This window comes from Trachypithecus francoisi, unplaced genomic scaffold, assembly GCF_009764315.1.
Source record: "Trachypithecus francoisi isolate TF-2019V2 unplaced genomic scaffold, Tfra_2.0 Lachesis_group7, whole genome shotgun sequence".
Classification (NCBI taxonomy): domain Eukaryota; kingdom Metazoa; phylum Chordata; class Mammalia; order Primates; family Cercopithecidae; genus Trachypithecus; species Trachypithecus francoisi.
In genome coordinates, this window is record NW_022681472.1 from 24,115,162 (window position 1) to 24,135,851 (window position 20,690).

Sequence of the window (20,690 nt, forward strand, 5' to 3'; positions counted from 1 at the left end):
ATGTCTAGCTGCTCTATTGTACTGTTTGAGAGGAGATTAACTGCTTGGATATAGGGAGGGAGGAAAGTGTAGGAAAATCAAACCAGATTTTTGTAGCTTTTTCTCTTTTGCTTTACCCCTTTGGAAGTTTTTTAAATTTTCACAGGCTTAGAAAAATAGAAAGGACAGCTCTTAGAAAATCAAGGATGTTATTTGAGGCCATTAAGAGAAATAGCATAGCACAGTGAAAACAGCAATGGAAACATTGCTTCAGACAAGTAATATTTGGTGGTTGACTTTTCTTCGTAGGGCTGTGAAGAGAACTTCTAATATTTATGTGACAATATTTAAGCATCCTGAGTGAACACAGTCATTGGTGGATGAGTTATATGACATTTTGTTATAAACTTTGTAGTATAGTTGTACATTTACATTATGACTGGAGAGGGGTTGATGCTTGGTTCATGTCGTTTGTAGCAGACTGGGATATGAGGTGTTTGTTTTTTCAAAACGGAAAGTTTATAAAAAGTGTTTTTCTAATATAGTGAGGATTTGAACTGCAAAAGGACCAAGCACATTTGTAGCCCTAAATTATCATTCAGCTTGCCAATGATAAACTGTAAATCATAAACAACCTGCATTTAAAGTCAGAACATAACAGAATTTTTCAACAAACATTCAATGCATTAATATTTGGTGGCATGTACTACCTTCTTGCTATAAACCACATACTATTCTAAAGACATTAAATGTGTAAACTGATTTAATTTGCAGATAATTCTCAGTGTTAATTACTATTACTATCCCCAATTTATAGATAAGAAAACTGAGGCATGTATTGATTGAATAACTTGTCCAGAGTAATACAACCAATAGGTAGAAAAACACAGTCTGAAACTTAGGCAACATAGGTTGACAGTCTACCTACTAGTCATTCTGCTTTATTGGTAAGCATCAAGCTATTGTCTGAAGGTGAAGATGGAGGCCTCAAATAGATAAAAACAATGAGATAGAAAGTGATTTAGTTGTTTGAAATGATGAAAGTTCATGACTGTTTTGATGGAGAATAAGGCATTGTTTTACTTTCAAAAGCAAAGGAGAAATATATTGATTCAGATAAATGTGGTAAACAGTATGGAAGAAGATTCTAGACTATTCATTTTAGAGCAGCTACTATAGCTAGAATTTAAAGAAGAAAAAACAAATATCAGTTGTCAAGAACTATAGAGAATCTGAGATTTTATTGCATTTGGAGCTTTATATTTATAATATATATTTATATATTATATTATGTTTTATGCGTACTAGGAAAACTCATGAAACACCTGGGTCAGAGACCAAGGACTTTACTACTTACAGCAATAACAATAACCAGGGTATTAGCATCTTCACTGGTTTCCTGAGCCAGAATTCTCAGAGTAACACAAATAGTGCAAAAGATTATATTATGTAAGAGGAAACTAAACTTAGAAAGTGTGACTATTCTGTAAGAGACCATTAGCACTCCTAGGTGTTGCTCCAGGGAGGGCCTCCATCTGTATCCTCCAAGTCTGTGTGCTAGATCAGCAGTCCTCAACCATTTTGGCACCAGGGACTGATTTCATGGAAGATAGTTTTTCCATGGATGGTTGATAGGGTGAATTTTGAGCTAGAACTGTTACACTTCAGATCATCAGGCATTATGTTCTCATATGGAGCATGCAACCTAGATCCCTTCATGCATGGTTCACAATAGGGTTCATGCTCCTGTGAGAATTTATGGTTGATCTGCCAGGAGGCGGAGCTCAGGTGGTAATGCTCCCTTGCCTGCCACTAACCTCCTGCTGTGCCAGGAGGTTCCTAACAGGCCACAGACCAGTACCAGTTCATGGCCTGGGGGTTGGCGATCCCCATGCTATACAAATATTCTTGAACAAATGATCTGAAGAAAAGGCTGTTAGTGTCTTTAAACATGAGAGACACATGGAGAACTGTCTCCCAGTGCTACTTTGGGTAGATTACTTTTGTCATGCATTGATGTGATTATCAAAGCTTTCCGTCATTAATTCTCCAACACCAATCCATGTCACTGTCCCACCTCTCTTTTTGCAAGTAAGGTATTTAAAATAGTGAGAATTATACTTTCTAAGCAGGGCTGAGCAATTATCAGAGGCAGAAGTCATAAGCTGAATCACGGTGGGGAATGTCTGGTTGTATTGCGTGTCCACATAATACTTTGAAATACCACTTGATTAGTGTCTTAGTCTATTTGGGATGCTGTAAAATACCATACAGAAATACCATAAACTGTCTTATAAATGACGTCTATTTATGTCTCCCAGTTCAGGAGACTGAGAAGTCCAAGATCAAGGTGCTGGCTGATTCAGTGTCTGGGAGGACCTGCTTCCTCATAGATGGCTGTCTTCTCATGGTGTCCTCACATGGTGGGAGGATGAGCTAGCTTTCTGGGGTCCTTTTTATAAGGTCACTAATTCCATTCACGAAGTTTCCATCCTTGTGACCTAATCACCTCCCAAAGTCCCCACCTCCTTATACTACCACATAGGGGGTTATGTTTCAACATAAGAATTTGGGAGTGGGCACAAACATTTAGATCATACCAATTAGTTACCAATCTCACATAAAAAAAATCAGGATATCTACCTTCTCTTAAAAATCAGTGCAGCTGATAACACTGGGTCTATATTCTGGAGAGATATCACAGTAGTAGCTTCCTCCTTCTCTAGACCCTGAGGCCAGCAGTCATGCTCCAGTGCGCTTTCATTGGTCAGCTTAGCTTCATTCATTTACACTATCTGTCTAAAGTCTGGAGGCCTTTGTTTGTAACCTCTGAATTATAGAAACACCGTTCAAAGGAGTAAAGACTGTCCCTTTTCCTTCTAAACATTTGATAAGTGAATCTATGAAATAAACACGCAACAGGCAGGTTAACAGGAGAAAAGGTCTACAAATTTATTATGAACTAAGTGGCATCACAGGAAAGAAAAGTGAATACCCAAAAACCTAGTGAGATTCAGGAGCTTAGATACCCTCTTCATAGGGGAGAGGGTAAGGGGAATGTAGGCAACTTAGGGGAGACAGAATGATTTTGGGGAAAGAAGAATGAGTCTTTGGGATAATCAGTGATAGTTTGTGAGAAAGTTTACCTGGGCATGGTGTCAATTCCTAGCCTCCTTCTCCTGTGATAAAAGTTCATCCTCCTTGGTTAATGAAACTCCCAGGGAGGTGACTGATGGTAATGATGAAGTTCCTTTTGGAGATTCTGTCTTTAGGCAGATGAGAGAAGTTCAAAGCAAGCCTCTTGTTGCATTTGCTGTTTTCTAAGTGCCTTCAGCTCAAACTAATCAGTATACCAAAACAGCATATTTTGGGGTTGCATGTTCTAATCTCCTTCAGCTAGAACTTCAAGGGTAAGCAATGAATCAGGTCTGGAAGAATGCAGGTGAAAGAGCCTGGCCAGGCCAGTGGGAGAAGGATCCAGTGCCAAGAAGATACAGACAGCATTCCAATGTCTCAGAGTGTCAGGTTATGGGCACGAGTTTAAGGCAAGCAGCCTGCAGTCTTTAGAGCCAGGAAATCCCTCAGAATCCAGACAGAGTGAGCCAGTCAGAAATTCAGTGCTGTAGATCAGACCAACACGTAGAAAAATGACTGTTTCATTTAGGGAACTGCGCTCATCCCCATTGCTTTCTTTCTGGGCATCTGTATTTTGTGGGGAAGAGACAGATGAGAGGAGAATGCAGAATTCATAGAGCAAAACCAGACACTGGATTTTAACCTTGGAATCAGGATTTAATTCCAAATATTGCAGGATTGGAGATAGTGTGGTGCAGATGAGTAAGAAAATTTAGGATAACGAATGTTAAATTATATCACTTTACTTACCGACACCTTTCAAGAGTTTACACAAAGGTAGAATAGAAAGACAATCTGCTCTGGAGTGTGACCAAAGGGATCTCACATCCACACTCTAAATTACCTGGTATGTCATTTTAGGGAAAGCTCTTAAAATCTGATTCTTTAGCTGTGAAAGGGAGTTCATATAGCCTTGGAGATCATTTCCAAGGGCAACTGGGAAGACTGCAGATGATAACTAGAAACAACTCAGTTTTCTCTTTTTCTCGCATGTTGGGATAATTACCGTATAAATACTTGAGCAGTTTAAAATGCTTTGAGTCTTTTTCCTCATCTTTTTGAGAAACTTATGTTAAAATGCTAAGATATTGAGGAAAAAAGAGACTCATTTTCCTGACATTGAGTGTTTTCTCTCTGCCTAAGACTTCTGACTGGCCAGGGGAGAAATCTCTGGTCCATCTTTCAGGATTTCTGTGATCAATGAAACAGTGTAAAGTGGCAATGTTTTTTTTTGTTGTTGTTGTTGTTGTTGTTTCTTAGAGTTTCAAGGTCAAGAAATCATTTTCTCATAGAACTGTAATAAGTGAGCTTAATGGATGTGTTGTGAAATTGAAATAATACTATAATGCTAAGATATTATCAACCATCTTGATATAGAATCAATAAGACTCAAGTGATGTTGAGGGTTTCTGCGAAGAGCCCATCAATGACCAAGTTAACGTAAAAAGTGGAGTCCACTCCTCAGATTTTTATTTTCCTTAATTTTTTTTTCAAACATTCCACTAGTTGTAAACTATTTGTAGGGTTATAGGGACTCAGATCATGCTACCCCAAATATGGCGCTTTGGCATGTTGGGTACTTTGAACTGAAGGAAACTGGTAGAACCTCAGAGGCAATGTCTCTCTGACTTCTCTCCTCCTCCTGTCTTCAGCCATTCTTTCTTCCTCGAAGCAAGACATAGAAGCCAGATTTCCTCCTCCTGGGTCTTTGAGCCTTTATTCCTGGAGGCTCCTGTGTCACTTAAAATTTTAGTTAAATACATTTGTTATGCTTTTCTCTGGTTACCTTGTCTTTTGTTATAGGAGTGTCATCTGTGACCCTTATGATGGGTGAGGAAAAGTAGCACATCTTTTGACCCCTACTGTCACAGTGTCTGAAAGTGAGTTTGCATATAGTATATCCAGAACCTTATTGCTCTTATCAAGCAATAAGAGCAATAATTTTAATTTAAATTAATTTTAAATATGATTTAATTTTTTCATTTAATTTAATAAATGTTTTAAATAATAATTGTATATATTGTATATTTATGGGATACGATATGATGTTTTGATATATTTTTACTTTATGGAATGATTAAATCAAGTGAGTTAAAAAATCCATTACCAATTATACTTTTTTTGTGGTAAAAACATGTAAAATCTACTTTTTTAGTAATTGAAATAGACAATGCATTATTATTTATTGTAGTCACCGTTTTGTGCAAGAGATCACTGAAACATATGTATTCCTTCTGTCTAACTGAAATTTTATACATTTTGACCAACATATTCCCTTTCTTCATTAGTCTCCTTTCCTCCAGCCTCTGGTAACCACCATTCTATTCTTTACTTCTATGAGTTTGACCTTTTAAATTTCAAATATAGGTGAGATTGTGCACTATTTGTCTTTCTGTGCCTGACTTATTTAATTCAGCATAATATCCTCCAGGTTCATCTATATTGTTGGCAAATGACAGAATTCTCTTCTTTTTAAAGGTTGAATAATATTCCATTGTGTATATACACCACATTTTGTTTATGCATTGATCCAATGATGGACACCTGCAGTGGTTCCATAACTTAGCTATTGTGAATAATGCCACAATGAAATTGGGAATGCAGATATCACTGTGGCATACTCTTTTTAATTCTAAAGCTTCTGCACAGCAAAGGCAACACTGAATAGAGCCAACCCACAGACTGGGAGAAAATATTTGTAAACCGTACTCTGATAAGGGGCTAATATCCAAAATATATAAGGAATTCAAACAACTCAATAACTAGAAAACAAAGAACCCAATTTAAAAATGGGCAAGGGATTGAAATAAACATATCTCAGAAAAAGACATACAAATGGCCAGCAGATAACATGAAAAAATGCGAATCATCACCAATCATCAGGGAAATGCAATTTAAAACCACAAAGAGGTATTGCCTAACACCTGATAGAATGGCTGTCATCAAAAAGATGAAAGAGGAAAGATAACAAATACCTGTGAGGATGTAGAGAAAAGGGAACAATTGTGCACTGTTGGTGGAAAAATAATATAGCCAATATTGAAAAGTGTGGAGCTTCTGCTGAAAAGTCAAAATAGAATTACTATATGTTCCAGCAATCCCACTTCTGGGTATATATTTAAAGGAATTGAAATCATCATGCCAAAGAAGTATCTGCAAAGAATTCTTCTCATTCAGAACCTGACTGGAAGATGTGATCAGTGATGGGACTGACACATTATACTGGCAATGACCGAGAGATTTCAGAGATACACAACCACTGAAGGAACTTCTACTTTTCCAGGCATCAGGGAAAGAGAAATTAGGGCTACGTTAAATAGCTCTGTAGAGTGTTCTGTGCCAAAAAGTGATTAAAGGATCAAGAATATAACACAAGGGTTGTTGTTTAGCATAGTTATAAGAAATAAAGAAAAATAGAAGTTTTTTTCATAAATTTTTCACATGAGGCTAGAAAAGTACAAAATAGCTTGTGTCTTCAAACTGGAAATTATCCTGTTACTTTCATATCACTTGACAGCCTTAGTCTGGTGTGAACATTGCTGCAATCTGTGTGACTTAAACAGAGAAATGGCATTGTTTGGCAAATGGGAAAATGCGTGGCTAATAGATAACTCACCATCAAAATTTATAAAGAATCTAATCCAGAATATCTTATTTTCCCTCTTAGATCATGAGTGAAGTAAGTCTTTATAAAACAACAATTTTGAGTAAATAGAGCATTGGCTATGAAGGATATAGTAGTGGTTCTTATAATTGTTGAGTTTATTTGTTATAAGGTAGATGTTTAAAATAGTCAATGAGTGTCTTGGCTGGACTTACAGAAGATTCCACAAATACAGTTACATATCCTGAAATGGTATGGGCAAAACAAGCTGCATTTCTTGCCTAGGAGACACAGTACAAAGTAAGCCATATCAAAAAAGTAAAGTGTTGGTAGGTCAGTAATGCAAATTGTCAGTAATTATCAGCAAAATTTTTGTGGCTTAAAAAATTATAATTTGCAAAATTCTGAGCATTGCCTTAAAATTCTCTATTTAATGTCTTGAATTTTGTTTTAATATAACAGTTAAGATACCAATAACTAGAAGACAACTGCTGATACCAAGGCACTAAATTACTATTTCAATGAAGTTTATAAGCCATTTTTCTGGAAAGACCACCCACTAATTCTGTCTACCCACTGCCATTCTCAGGAGTTAAATCTTGTTTGTGTGGACTCATGCCAGGGCATTCCGGGTGGTAAGATACTATTTGCTTTTGATGGTGCAAGTGTTTGCATTCCTTCATGCTTAACATCAATAGTGCACAAAAAAGGGAGCCGAAAGCCATTTTAAAAGAAATTGGATTATAGAGAGCATACACTGATACTGGCTCAGAAACTACAGCATGAGAATCCCAGGAGAAATTCGTTCCTAAATAGCTTGTTGTTTTCTAACTGATTTGTCTCATGTAATTCAACCAGAGATTATTCTTCATTTCTCCTAAGTATCATGGGGTTAATATATTGAGTCTAGTTATACGTGGACTTGATAAAGCACAAGTAGATCACTGTTGGTGATAGCTGGAAAAAAAGATGAATGTCAAGTCTTATGAATGTGAATTCATTTCAAATTGTCTATATTATTTATTAGTTGACTTGAGAAAACCTACATAAGTAACCATACATTATATTTGATTTCATTTTGTTTATGATATTTTTCTTAACTATTTTATACATTTATATTCAGCAACTTCCCATGGGAAGGAATGGTGAGCAAAACAGACATGAAGGAAAATGGATAAGGACAAAAAAGGATTACTATCACTTGTTTAAATTTTGTAGTTTTCCATAAAGCTGACCTCCCAGTCCTAGAGATGTAAAAGATTCCATTTGAGTCATGTATACAATGCACCATCTACTGCCGTGTTTCAAGTGATAGAAACGTTTAATTTGAATCCAAATGCATTTATCTAGCACTACTCTGTGTCAGATACTGTGATATGCTCTAGAAATACAAATGAACACTTCTGATTTCTGGGAACTTATTGTATTCCAGCTAGAATCGGACATGCAAGCAAATAAATGCAACCCAAAATGTCAGATGATGATAGTGCCGTGGGAGAAAATAAAACACGTTAGAATGGCTACGTCATCCCAGATGTGATTGGTTACAATTTGATGAGAGCTGTTGCTGTGGAAAAAAAGCCTCACCTTCAGAAATATTGGTATACTGCTCCCATTGTTTATTCAAGATCTGCATGAAGGAAGACATGAAAATAACAAATGCCAGCCAGAATCTGGGGGCCACATCAATTTCATGGTTTTTCTTTTGCTTGTAAGTCAATGCAAGAGTCTCCTTAACCCCACTCCTTCTGGTAGCTGTTTTGTGATTCGTAGGGGAGGGAGGGCCTTGTATGCACATGTGTGCACACTCACACACACCATCTCAAAGCCTTTCTTGTTACATGACAAAGAGCTGGTGCTTCAGAGCAAGTGGTATCAGGGTTGAAATCTCAGCTTGGCCACTGTACAACGTATGGAAAAAAAACCCTCTGTAGACTTCAATTTTCTGTATGAACCTGGGGATGATAATTTTTGCCTATGGGGTTGTAGTGGAATGGAGTGGTTACCTCAGTTTTTAGCACAGAATCTACTCTGAAAAAAAGTCTATTTCAAGAGAAAAAACTGACCATATATATCTCAAAAGAAGTCAAATATACATTTAAATCCAGAGAAGTCACAGTATATTTTAGGGGAAAAAAAAGAAATATTAAATTGAAGGTCTGTGAAATTGTCATAAGGGTTGTTCAAGTGAGTAAAATATTAAGAATAGTTCTTGTTGAGTTTTGACTAAATAAATAGAAGTACTTTTGAAGCAGCATCATTTGTCTGAGGTGATACCCGAGGTTCGTTGTCCCATGGCCATGGAATACTAGGACACTGACACACCAGAGTGAGGATCAGAGCAGAAGTTTGTTTAACGGGCAAAAGAAAGAGAAGAGAGGGGTGCAGAGAGGGGTCCCAGAGAAAATGCATTACCAGTTCCTTGGTGAAATGCAGAGGTTTTATAAATGAGCTTGAGGGGGCGGTGTCTGATTTACATAGGGCACAAAAGATTGGTCGGACCAGGTGTGCCATTTGCATAGAGCAGGAAGAGGCTGGCCGCCCCACCTTAATCTTTTACTGTGCAGACAGGTTCTCTACCTGGCTGGCATCATGTTGCCTGGTTCTTTACTATATCCGTGGTGACAAAAGGGAGCCTCCATGTTGAACACACCTGGCTTCTAGGTAGCCCTTTTCTATTAGCACAGCTGCCAGCATTTACCAGTGCGACCTTCCAGCTTGCTTATCTATGTTTGCAGTTCAGTTTTACAGGCTGCTCTTTGTTAGAAAACAAATGGTTTGGGGGCTGCTTTTTGTTAAAAAGGAAAGCCTTGCCAATGACCTCACTATCTGCCTAAATAATTTCTTTCTAGCTCCTCTATCACCTTGATTATAAAGAGACAGATTTCCTTATCATTCTTCTCCCTATGGATGTACAAACCTATATGTTTACTTTATCTACCTATTCATCCATCCATCTATTCCATAAAACCCTTTCCCAAGACTGTGATGTGAAGGAAATGGATGATGTGAGAGGCAGGGAAAAGTGATCTAGGAGTCACAGCAGCCGGCTCAAAAAACAGCAAGAAAGCCTGTTTATGAATCCTGCCATCTGTACTAGTCCACTGGGTTTCCAGTTCATACCAGCAGACTTGAGGATATATTTTTGCTTCTCCATTTAGTTCCTCAAGACTCTGCTCGAGGAACTTGGCCAAGACTTTGCTTGGCCTTCTTCAGGGTAAACTCCTTTTCTCTTCCAGGATTTTTGGACTTCAGAGAATATCTGTGATATGTGGTACAGAAATTCAGGAAAAGCCTAAGGCCACCCAGAGAATAAGCACCCTACAATTAGGGAATGAAAATAGCGTACTGGCAGCTATGAAAAAGAACAAAATCTTTTTCGTCCTTTGCAGCAGCATGGACGAGCTGGAAGCTATTATTCTATGTGAAATAACTAAGAAACAGAAAATAAAATACCACATGTTCTCACTTACAAGTGGGAGCTAAACACTGGGTACACATGGACATAAAGATGGAAACAATAAACACTGGGGACTCCAAAAGTAGGGAGGTTTGAGGGGGCTGAGGGATGAAAAATTTCCTATTGGGTACAATAGTCACCATTTGAGTGATGAGTACACTAGAAGCCAAAACCCCACTATTAGGCAATATACCTATGTAACAAGGCTGTACATGTACCCCTGAATCTAAAATAAAATAAAATAGTATATTGTCTGGAGAAAGTCTATGCACTCAATTTTCAAGTAGGGCAAGAGTCTTAACCTTCCAGTGAGTGCTAAGTGATATCTATGGACCGACTTCCCTGCATTGTAATAGACAGAATCACACACAAAATGAGAAATAACCATACTGGAAAATCAAGGACCCAATGAAGTTGTTGTTCCCTCACACCTCCTTTACACAATATATCCTTGAGCGAGACACCTGACAGAGGAGAGGAAGGTGAGCCAGTACTCCATGCCTATTCCTCTGTTAGTTAATTGACATTTGATACCTTCTTTGGAGAAGTATCTATTTCAATTTCTTACTCATTTTTAATTTGGGCTACTGTCTTTTAATTGCTGAGTTGTAAGAATTATTTATGTATTATGTATCTAGACCCTTATCAGATACATGGTTTGCAAATATTTTCTCCCATTCTGAGGATTTTCACTTTTTTGAAGGTGTCTTTTGAAGCACAAAGCTTTTTCATTTTGATCAAATCCCATTTATCTGTGTTTTCTGCCGTCACTGAGGCATGTGGTGTCATATCTAAGAAACTATTGCTTCATTCAAGTTCCCAAATATTTATTCCTTTGTGATCTTTTAAGAGTTTTATAAATTTACCACTTATATTCAATTCTATGATCTATTTTGACTTAATTTTTGTCTATGATGTGAGACAGGGATCCATTTTCAGTCTTTTGCATGATATCCAGTTGTTCTAGCACCATTTGTTGAAAAGATTATTCCTTCCACGTTGAATTGTCTTGGTACCCTTTTCTGAAATCATGTTTATCTTAAGTGCTTTCTAATATAATACATTTCTGCTTATCTTATGACTTACAGTGCCAAACTTGGAATTAGACATTTCTCCAAGGATCCCTGGTTCCTGTTAGCAAAAATGTACAGTAGAGAATAAAATCTGCTTATTAGGGTGCATTGTGAGAATGGCATTGCTTTTTGTCTACTTTAGTGAAAAAGATCAGGGCAAAAATACACTTTATTAGATAAATATGTATGTAAGGCATGGCTTTATATTGACATTTCCAGTCCAATTATAACAGTGTGGTGTTCTTACTTAACTTCTTGGTTCTGTAATTGAAGATTCTTTTTATACTAAAGATCTTTATTTCTGACAAAATACAATTGTTTATTTGTTTTCAAGTACAGAAAATACGTAACAAGTAAAACATAAGAAGTCCCAAGATTCTTAGTGCAGTTTAAGGTTACTAAAATTTAAAACCACAGTAAGACTTTTGGGATATCTTATAGAAAATTATGCAAATAATAAAACTCCTGAATTACTTTTTTGAAATCCTATGTGATTCCTTTTGTTTTTAGATTACATTGATTGCGCCAATGATTTGCAGCCAGGTTGCTCGTTTCATAGTTTATAGAGTCATTCACAATATCTTACTCTGTGTAGCAGTATAATTTCTACACTTGTCTGATAAATAATTGGTTCCTCTGTTTCAGTTTACCTTCAATTTGAGACCAATGCTAATTTATATTCTAATATCCTGAAAAGCTCTTGTTTTTAGCTACTGTCTTAATCTGTTTGCCTGCTATAAAAAGAGTACTATAGACTGGTGGCTTATAAACAAGGGAAATTCATTTCTCATAGCTCTAGAGTCTGGAAGTCTGAGATCAGGGTGCCAAAATGGTTCTGGCGAGGACTTTCTTTCAAGGGGCAGAATGCAAACTTCTTGGTGTATCCTCACATGGTGGAAAGACAGCTGGCTAGCTCTCTAACCTCTTCTTGTAGGTGTACTGATTGCATTCATGAGGGATCTACCCTCATGGCCTACACACCTCCCAAAGGCCCCACCTCCAAATAGCATCACATTATAGATTAGATTTCAACATATGAATTCGGAGGGACACACACATAATGGGCTGACATGTACATTTAGTCTATAATAGCTACTAATTTTCTCTTGGTGCATATTGCCAACTACTGAGAGAAGGACCTGATTTTAAATAGAAATGATCAAAAATACTCTAAAATTATATATTATGGTTTTATTTCAGCACTGTCTGGTCCAACCACAATGTTTTAATACATATTTATATGACAAGAACATATATATAATTTTGTTTGGGTTAAAACAATTCCACTTTATATTATTATTCATACTACCATTAATTTCTAATAATTTTGAATAAAGATACCTGCATTCGTTCAGTACAGATGAAATTAGTGCCCTTATAAAAGAGGCCTAAGGAAGCATACTGGACAACCTTCCATGTGAGGACCACACAGAAGGCACTCTCTATAAGGAACAGGCCCTCACTGAACACCAAATCTGCTGCCACCTTGATTTAGACGTCCCAGCCTACAGAACTGTGAGCAACAAATTTCTGTTGTTGATAAATTACGCAGTCCAAGGTATTTTGTTATAGGGCAGCCTGAACAGACTAAGATAGTTTTCTCAGTATTTTTAAATGAAACGTGATTGCTTCTTTTGTTTTTCAGGTTCATTTTTTATGTTTTTCTTCTTTCTGTCCTTGTTCACTTTCTCATTGTTATTCACTTTCCTCTTCTAGATAAAAGGGTAACAACATATGTAGTGATTCATTTGTATCTAATTCAGGGCCTCAATATTGCTAAATCCAGGTGTGATCTTCAAAATTTATAATTTTATTGCTTTATTTGATCTACAAATACATCGTATATTATAATCAAATATATTGATTTATATACATAGTATTTAATCTAATTTATTTTCAATTTTATTTGAGCAGTGCATATGAAAGCTTCCTATTTTTCCATGGGGATATAAAGAGGAAATACCTCGACTTCTACATGATTTCTACATTTTAATATAAATAACAAAGAACAAAACAAAATATGTTGAAGCACTTGAAGTTTTGCCTGAAAAATTCTTTTGACTGCTAGGTCAAAATTCATATTTTATTTTGTAAAGCAAATATAAATTCAAGTATCTTAGTGTCAATAATATTTTGAAAGTAGTATATATAAACTAGAATAAAATTACATTTTTGAAAGATAATGAGGAAATGTGTTAGCTATACTACCTTTAGTGCGTATCCAAAAAATTTACACGGAAAATCTTCCAAATATCTAATTTCTAGATTGTCTGGATTTTTTAGAGGCTTTAATAAAAATCACTGGTGTTTATTTACATTTAGTACCCATTTTGTTGCAATACATGTCATTCAAAACTCACGTTTTACATCATATTTATAGAATATGTAAATAGCTTTAGATATAATTAGGTATTTACATATCCTATAAATTAGCTTTGGATTTAATTTTGGTGCAGAAATCTAAACTCTTGCAAGAATCATATTACATGTCCACATTCTCAGTATTACATTTATTACACTCGATAATAGCTGTACCAGCTACTAAAACGTAAAACACATAATTAGTTTTTAAAATTAAAATAAGGCAATAAATCTCTCAGTTTTAGTATAAAATATTAACTTTTTCCTATTGTGAATTAGAAAGCATTTAATACAAAATCTTTGATTTAGAGTAAAGAAGTTCCCTAACTTACGATGGTTCAACTTACCATTTTTCAACCTCAGAATGGTGCGAAAGCCACGTGCATTCAGTAGAAACTATACTTTGAATTTTGAATTCTGATTTTTTTCCTAGGCTAGAGAGTTATGGTACAGTGATGCTGTCTTGCAATGCTGGGCAGTGGCAGCAAGCTTCAGCTCCCTGTCAGCCACACTAAGTGTTCTGAGCACATTTAAGATAGGCGAGGCTAAGCTTGTTCGAGTGGTTAGGTGTGTTAAATGCAGTTTTGACTTACAATATTTTCCATTTACGATGGGTTAATAGGTGTGTAACCCCGTCGTAAGTCAAGGAGCATGTGTATAGGGGATAGGGAGAAACCCATAACAATAGCAAGATTTAAAACTCTGTGTTTATCAATTATAAGGAGGATGGTACTTGTCCTATTTCCATCTTTCTAAAATGTAGGCACTGGTAATTATGCTGACTAGCCAGCCTTAGGCTGCTAAACTTTAGGTGGAAACTGCTTTTCGATTCCTTGGCCTGTGACTTTTTCTTATTAACCTAAAGTTAAATTGTTCTTTTGGAGCTGAAAAATTCTAATGGTAAAATATAATGATTGGTTTGAGAAATTTTATTCAGACAGAACCATGTTGAAGGGCCCTGTGCTTGGCGATTCCAGCTTAGCTGCCAGGTCCCAGGTGCTGTAGGCACAGACCGGGAAACCACAGTACTACATCTACCGCAGGTGCTAAAGATTCCCTCACACTCCCAGTGCATCTGCTCTGACTGGTGGTTTCTTTAAACCTACAAATATTGACTTATTGGTGAGGGCAGCTGCACAACTCTGAAAATGACTTAGAAAAATTGATCTTAGGCATACTTGGTAAAGGAGCTCCGTCTCCAGAAATAGCACTCAAGTGTACATGAGGTATTCTTTAAGTACTTGGACGAATGAAAAATTCGAAGATTATCAACAGGAAGCGCTCCCTTTTTCTTCCTCTCTCTCCTTTTCTCTGTTTCCTTACCGCTATCTCTCTCTCCATCTTTGTCTCCAGATTCTACTTTCTGATAGACTGCTCCATGTGGTGGGAAAGATGGCACCTGGCACCTGGACACTCCAGTTTATAATGATATCCTTAGAACTTAGGCCTTTTTGCTCCCAAAGTTTACATAATAATCTTTAAAAAGATGCTGCCCTCCTCTCCCAGGTTATGTGCATACCAGAAATCAGATACTGCATATGAGAGATGAGATCTCTAACTAATCTTTGGTCATGGACTCAACTGTATGTTAGCAAAAGAGACACCCCTAATTGATAATTTTAACAGAATCCCAAGAAGTTGGTGAAGATCACTTAATAAGAGATTCAACACAGAAAAAATAATGGCGTGACCACCACAATAAAAAATATAATGTTTTATTTATAGAATAAATTAGACAAAGTACTTTCAGAGACATTAACTTATGTAAATCCAATCCTTGTAATTTTCACATCAACTGTACATATGAAGAAATATGATCCAGTTAAATAATGTCTACATACAGGTAATAAATAGCTGAGGTAGGCATGAACCCAGTGCTTTTGGTAAAAATTCAGTGTTCTTTCAGCCATAGTACACTGCATCCATAAGTTATTCTGAAACTTACTATTCACAATCTTCGATTTTCTAGTTTGGAATTAAAAGTCCTTTATGATTTTCTTTCCATTAATATCGCATTATCTATTAGTGTAGGTCCTTCCTTATAGGTTTCAGTTGTGCATCCAACAAACACTGAAGTTTCAGCCCCATGGTTGCCTTGGTGACACCTTTCCTCCTCCTCTCACAGTGTCTGTTTTCTTTACTCCAGCCCAGTCCCTGGAGGCCCTGGATCCCTCTGCCTTCCTCGATCCAATCTTCACCCCAAGTAGGTTTCTCCCTTTCCAATGTAAGTATTCAAGTGTGATGCTAGATTCTTTCAGTCCTGATATTTCCTATAATTTATCCAGTCAGCATAATAAAGAGATAGAAGCTAAGTCCTGAAAAGTTGAATATTCTTTCAGATTTTGGTAGTAGGAGTAAAAGGTCATTTGGGAGAACAGCTTGAGAATACACACATAGTGATAATTTTGTCCTGATGTATTTTTATTTTTTATCTTCTGCCCTAAACCCTAGGTAAACTGACTTTCTCTCTTTTCTGTACAAAGTTCCTATGAATGTTCTTCATATACCCTATGGTTTCCTTTCTGAAATGAGCTCATCTCATTCTTCCTGGAAGGACATCTTCCTTACTTATAATCCCATAAACATATCCAAATACTCACTGGTTAAGCACGGTTCATATTCGCTTCCTTTCCTGTAAAGTTCTTGCAATAGTCTAAATGTTTGTATCCTTACAAAATTCATGTTGAAATCTATTTCCCAGTAAATATTAAGAGATGGGACCTTTGGAAGGTAATTAGGTCATAAGGGTGGGGCTCTCATGCATGAAATTAGTGTCCTTATAAAAGAGGCCTAAGGAAGATTGTTGTCCACCCTTCCATGTGAGGACACACAGAAGGCACTCTCTATAAGGAACAGGCCTTCACTGGATACCAATCTGCCGCCGCCTTGATTTAGACGTCCCAGCCTACAGAACTGTGAGCAATAAATTTCTGTTGTTGATAAATTACCCAGTCCAAGGTATTTTGTTATAGGGCAGCCTGAACAGACTAAGACAGTTTTCTCAATACTTTTAAATGAAAGCAATTGCTTCTTTTATTTTTCAGTTTCCTTTTTTATCTTTTTCCACCTTCTACCCTGGTTCACTTTCTCATTGTTGTTTACTTTCCTCTTCTAGATAAAAAGACAACAATATATCTATTGATTCCTTTGTATCTAATTCAAGGCCTTGACACTTTACAGGGTATTTTGAAATCATTCCTGCCTCATTGCCTGCCTGGTTAATAAAAATGGGAATAGGGAAGTTATTGCCAAGGTTAAGGGCAGAAAAAAATAAAAATTGGTTATGAAGTCAGAAAGCTGGGCAGTTTTTCCAGCTGGATGGCCTAGTGATTACAAATTTCTACTCTGATGGTTTTAAATTTGTTTTATTATGGTCTCAAATATTTACCATTTTTATCTGCTTTCAGCAGTTTTTTCTTTATGAGCAAGAAGGGCATTTTGATCATGTTATCCAACCAACACAATCCCTCCCCTCTTTCCCACATATACTTTTTCCATAACAACAATATCAAATCAAAAATTGCTTCTTAAGACCTATATTTTTATTACAATTTGCTTTTTTTTTTTTTTTTTTTTTTGCTGTAATACACCCTTCAGTAGTTTCTTAAATACTCCATGGGTAGTAAACTTTTAAAACTTGTGTGTCTGAAAATGTCTTGAAATTTCCCTCCCCTTTGAATAATGACTGAGCTATCCATTACTGTTCCATTCAATTTGAAGAGGTTACTCCTTTGTTTCTTGGCCATCATTGTTGCTGGTGGATTCCCAATGTCTTTGTAATTAATTTGTAATATTTCCTTTATTTCTGAAAACTCCTAAGTTCTTTTATTTTGCTTGATATTCAGCTCTTAAATTCCCACTTAATGTAAGCACAGCAAAATGACTATCGTCCACCAGAGACTCATAGCTATTCTATTTTTAGTAAGGTGTCCTGCCACTTTCTCTTTGAAAATTTATTCCCTTCTATTTCTTCTTTTCTCTACATAGGCATTTCTCTTAGGTGAATATGTGAGCTTCTCAATCTATTTTCCATGCCTCCTAAAGTCTCTTTGATAGTTTTGAATTTTTTTTTCTAAGTTCTGTTTTAAATTCTGGACCTTACTTTCAAGTAACCAAATTACCCCTTTATGTCCAATTTTGATTAAATATCTCTATGTTTTTAAATTATGTAAAATCTTGTTTTCCCCATGCAATACCTTTTTTGTTTAAAAAAAAAATCATTGTTTTCTCTTTCCTTAAAGTTTTAAAATACATTGCTTTAAAGTCTTTTTTAAGCAGCTCACCTATCATAACCTCCTCATAGGTGTAATTTTACCATTTTACTTTCAATTGGTTAGCTATCTTTCATGGCATGTATTTCCTTCATGTACTTTACAATTTCTGTAAACTCACCAGGAAGAGAGAGATTTCCCTCCATTCCCTCCCTCCCTTCCTTCCTAAACCCCTTCTGTCTCCTGGCCTTTCAGTTTATTTCACCCAGGACACTCTGGGATGTCCAGTATAATACTAGATCTTATATCAGAGACTTGAGAGTCCCAGCAAGCAGACAGCTTGATTGGGTTTCTGGTTGATGGTTGTTTCTGTCATTGAGCTATCCCTGAGTTTTACAGATACACAGGTTTTTTTCACTTTTCCAGCCTTGATTCAACATTGGAGCACTTAATTTTGGCTCCTCTCACACAGTGAGCCTGGTTTCAAAAATAGAGTATTTTCCTACTCTTTCCAGCCTCTTTTGCCTCCTTCCAGTGCTGGGAACTTAATAGGCTGTGGTGTTTTTAATCTCCTGTTTGTCAATCCATTTTAGGTCTATTTCAGTTCATAAGACTGTTTTTTCTTCAACTGATCATAGTTATGTCTTTTAAAGTACATTTTAAAGTGTATTTTATATCATACCACTGTGTGTGTGTGTGTATGTGTGTGTGAGGTGCAGCAGATTTCTACAAGTCTTTAATGTCTTAACTTGAAGTTACCTCATTGATTGACTACTTCAGTATCCATACACACATGTATTCATGAAAATAGATGAATGGGGTTATCAGATAAATGTGATGGGAATCAAATGTAAGATATTCCAGGAAGAAAAAGACAAAGGGATAGGAGGGAAACAGCTCAGAGTATCTTTAATATGACCACATATACAATTTCTCCGATTGTTTAGCTATGCTAATCATAGACCTTCATGTCATAGGAAACATTCGTGGAATTTACTTTAGCTAATGGAAGTTTAACTTGAGAACATCTGAGGATAAATAACAGAATAATTCAGTTTCACTGGGACCTGGAATATTGCTTATGACTATCTTGGATACACCAGCTTTTCAGGTACCCCAACAACAGCTTTGGGACCCACCAGGCCCCCATGCTCCTCTCCTGGCTCTTCCAAATATGATTCTATCTCAACAAATAGTCACTTTCAACATCTTTGCAATCTGTTTACTCTTGGATTTAAATGCCTATGGTATCTGTTTATTGTCTTTTCCTTGTACCTCTCTATTTCTACGTTTACAATCATGTTGATGTAGGATTTTTACTCCTTATCTCAGCTAGTTCCAGGTTCTTGTCTCATGACCAGGAAGAATTAAGTGTGCAGACACTCAAAGAGTGAGTGGAGTAGAATTTATAAAGTAAAAGTGAAACTTTCAGCAAAGAGAGGGGTCCTGAAAGCAGGTTTCTGGTTGTCCCCTTCCCCGTTGACTACCAGGCCTTTTATATATAAGCTCATAGGACTGGGTTCCATATTTGTATAAGGTACAAATTCCTGGTGGTGGCAGCTCATTCTCCCATCATGCATGCAAGCCCTTAGTCCGCTGCGGGCATGTTTGGGCAAGCTCCCTGTGTAAGCTCCCTTATCTGTACAAAACATCTGGCATAAGCACCTGTGGGAGGTTCAGAGGTTGTCTGGGTACCCTTCCCTTACTGTCTGCCTAAAGCAAGCTGGCTAACTCCTATCCCAGCTGCTGTTGGGGAAAATGGATAATGACCACTCTTAACTGCTTCCTGCTTATAGGGGTGCAGTTTTAGGCAAAGTGACAGTTAGGGCTCCTCTTGAGGTTGACTTAAGGGACCCTGGAAGAATGTGGCACATCCATGCATGGTTCCAATTGCACCACCATTTGAAGTTTAATGGCCTCTAAGTGAGAAGAAACAATTTTGGTTATTAGAAGACATATATCAAAACAAAACAAGTGCAGCTCAAAGTATCTGAGGCTCCTGACATGCTCAGATAACTGGTGGCTATAGTTAGACCTGCTAAAATTTGGGTGCATGGGGCTTGGTTTTGGTTTGCTCCCTTGGTCTTATTTTCCCAAAGAAACCTCTGGATTATGGGCACCCTATTCACTCCCATCACCTGGTAGGATTTGCAGGATAGTTGCTCAGAATTAAAATATTGATCCAGATTTTTACATTACCCATCCCATTTGTTTCTTCTGAGATATAGTCAGAGATCACTGGTTCGTTCACAGGAATTAGCAGGGTTACTATAAAATATAGGCAAACACTTAAAAACAACTGGTGAGATTAGAATTTAATGACAAGTGCACAATAAGTTTTGAAGCATAATTTTTCTCTCTCCAGTCCTCATTTTTTTTTTTAAAAAAAGTCATGCTAGGATCTCAGTTGTTTGCAAAATAAACATTAGTCTTATACTTGGCCTGATTGTTTGCATAAAGTGCAGCAAGGGTGATGATTTTTCACATAGACTTTTAAATTGGTTTTGATGGAATTCTGTTCCATGAGGAATCTCAGATAAGACCTTTTAAAGCTGAGCCCATTCATGGGTTTGTACCCTCAAATACCTATGAATTGGGTAAATTCCTTTCTTCTTGAGGTACCAAAAACATGGGGCTCCTAGGCATGTTAGAAAGTGACATTCTTTACTCACCACAGGTTAGAAACCCTGTGCAGGAATGTGTAGACAAAGTATGAGGCCCGTTTTCTCAAGGGGCTTTTATTGACTCTGCAAGTGAGGCTTGGTTCCTTAAAGGGAAGTATATTCTTCCAGTCAAAGCCTCGGTAAAATAACCAGTTTCTCCAATTGTGTCCTGTTTCAAAAGAAAATGGATTCTTATTGCACAGA

General features: G+C 36.8%; 1 protein-coding gene across 3 annotated transcripts in view; it reads left to right on the plus strand.

The window, feature by feature from the left end:
* Positions 1-20,690, plus strand: part of CUNH8orf34 (chromosome unknown C8orf34 homolog) — a 488,639-nt gene that overhangs the window by 297,849 nt on the left and 170,100 nt on the right. The window lies entirely within an intron of this gene.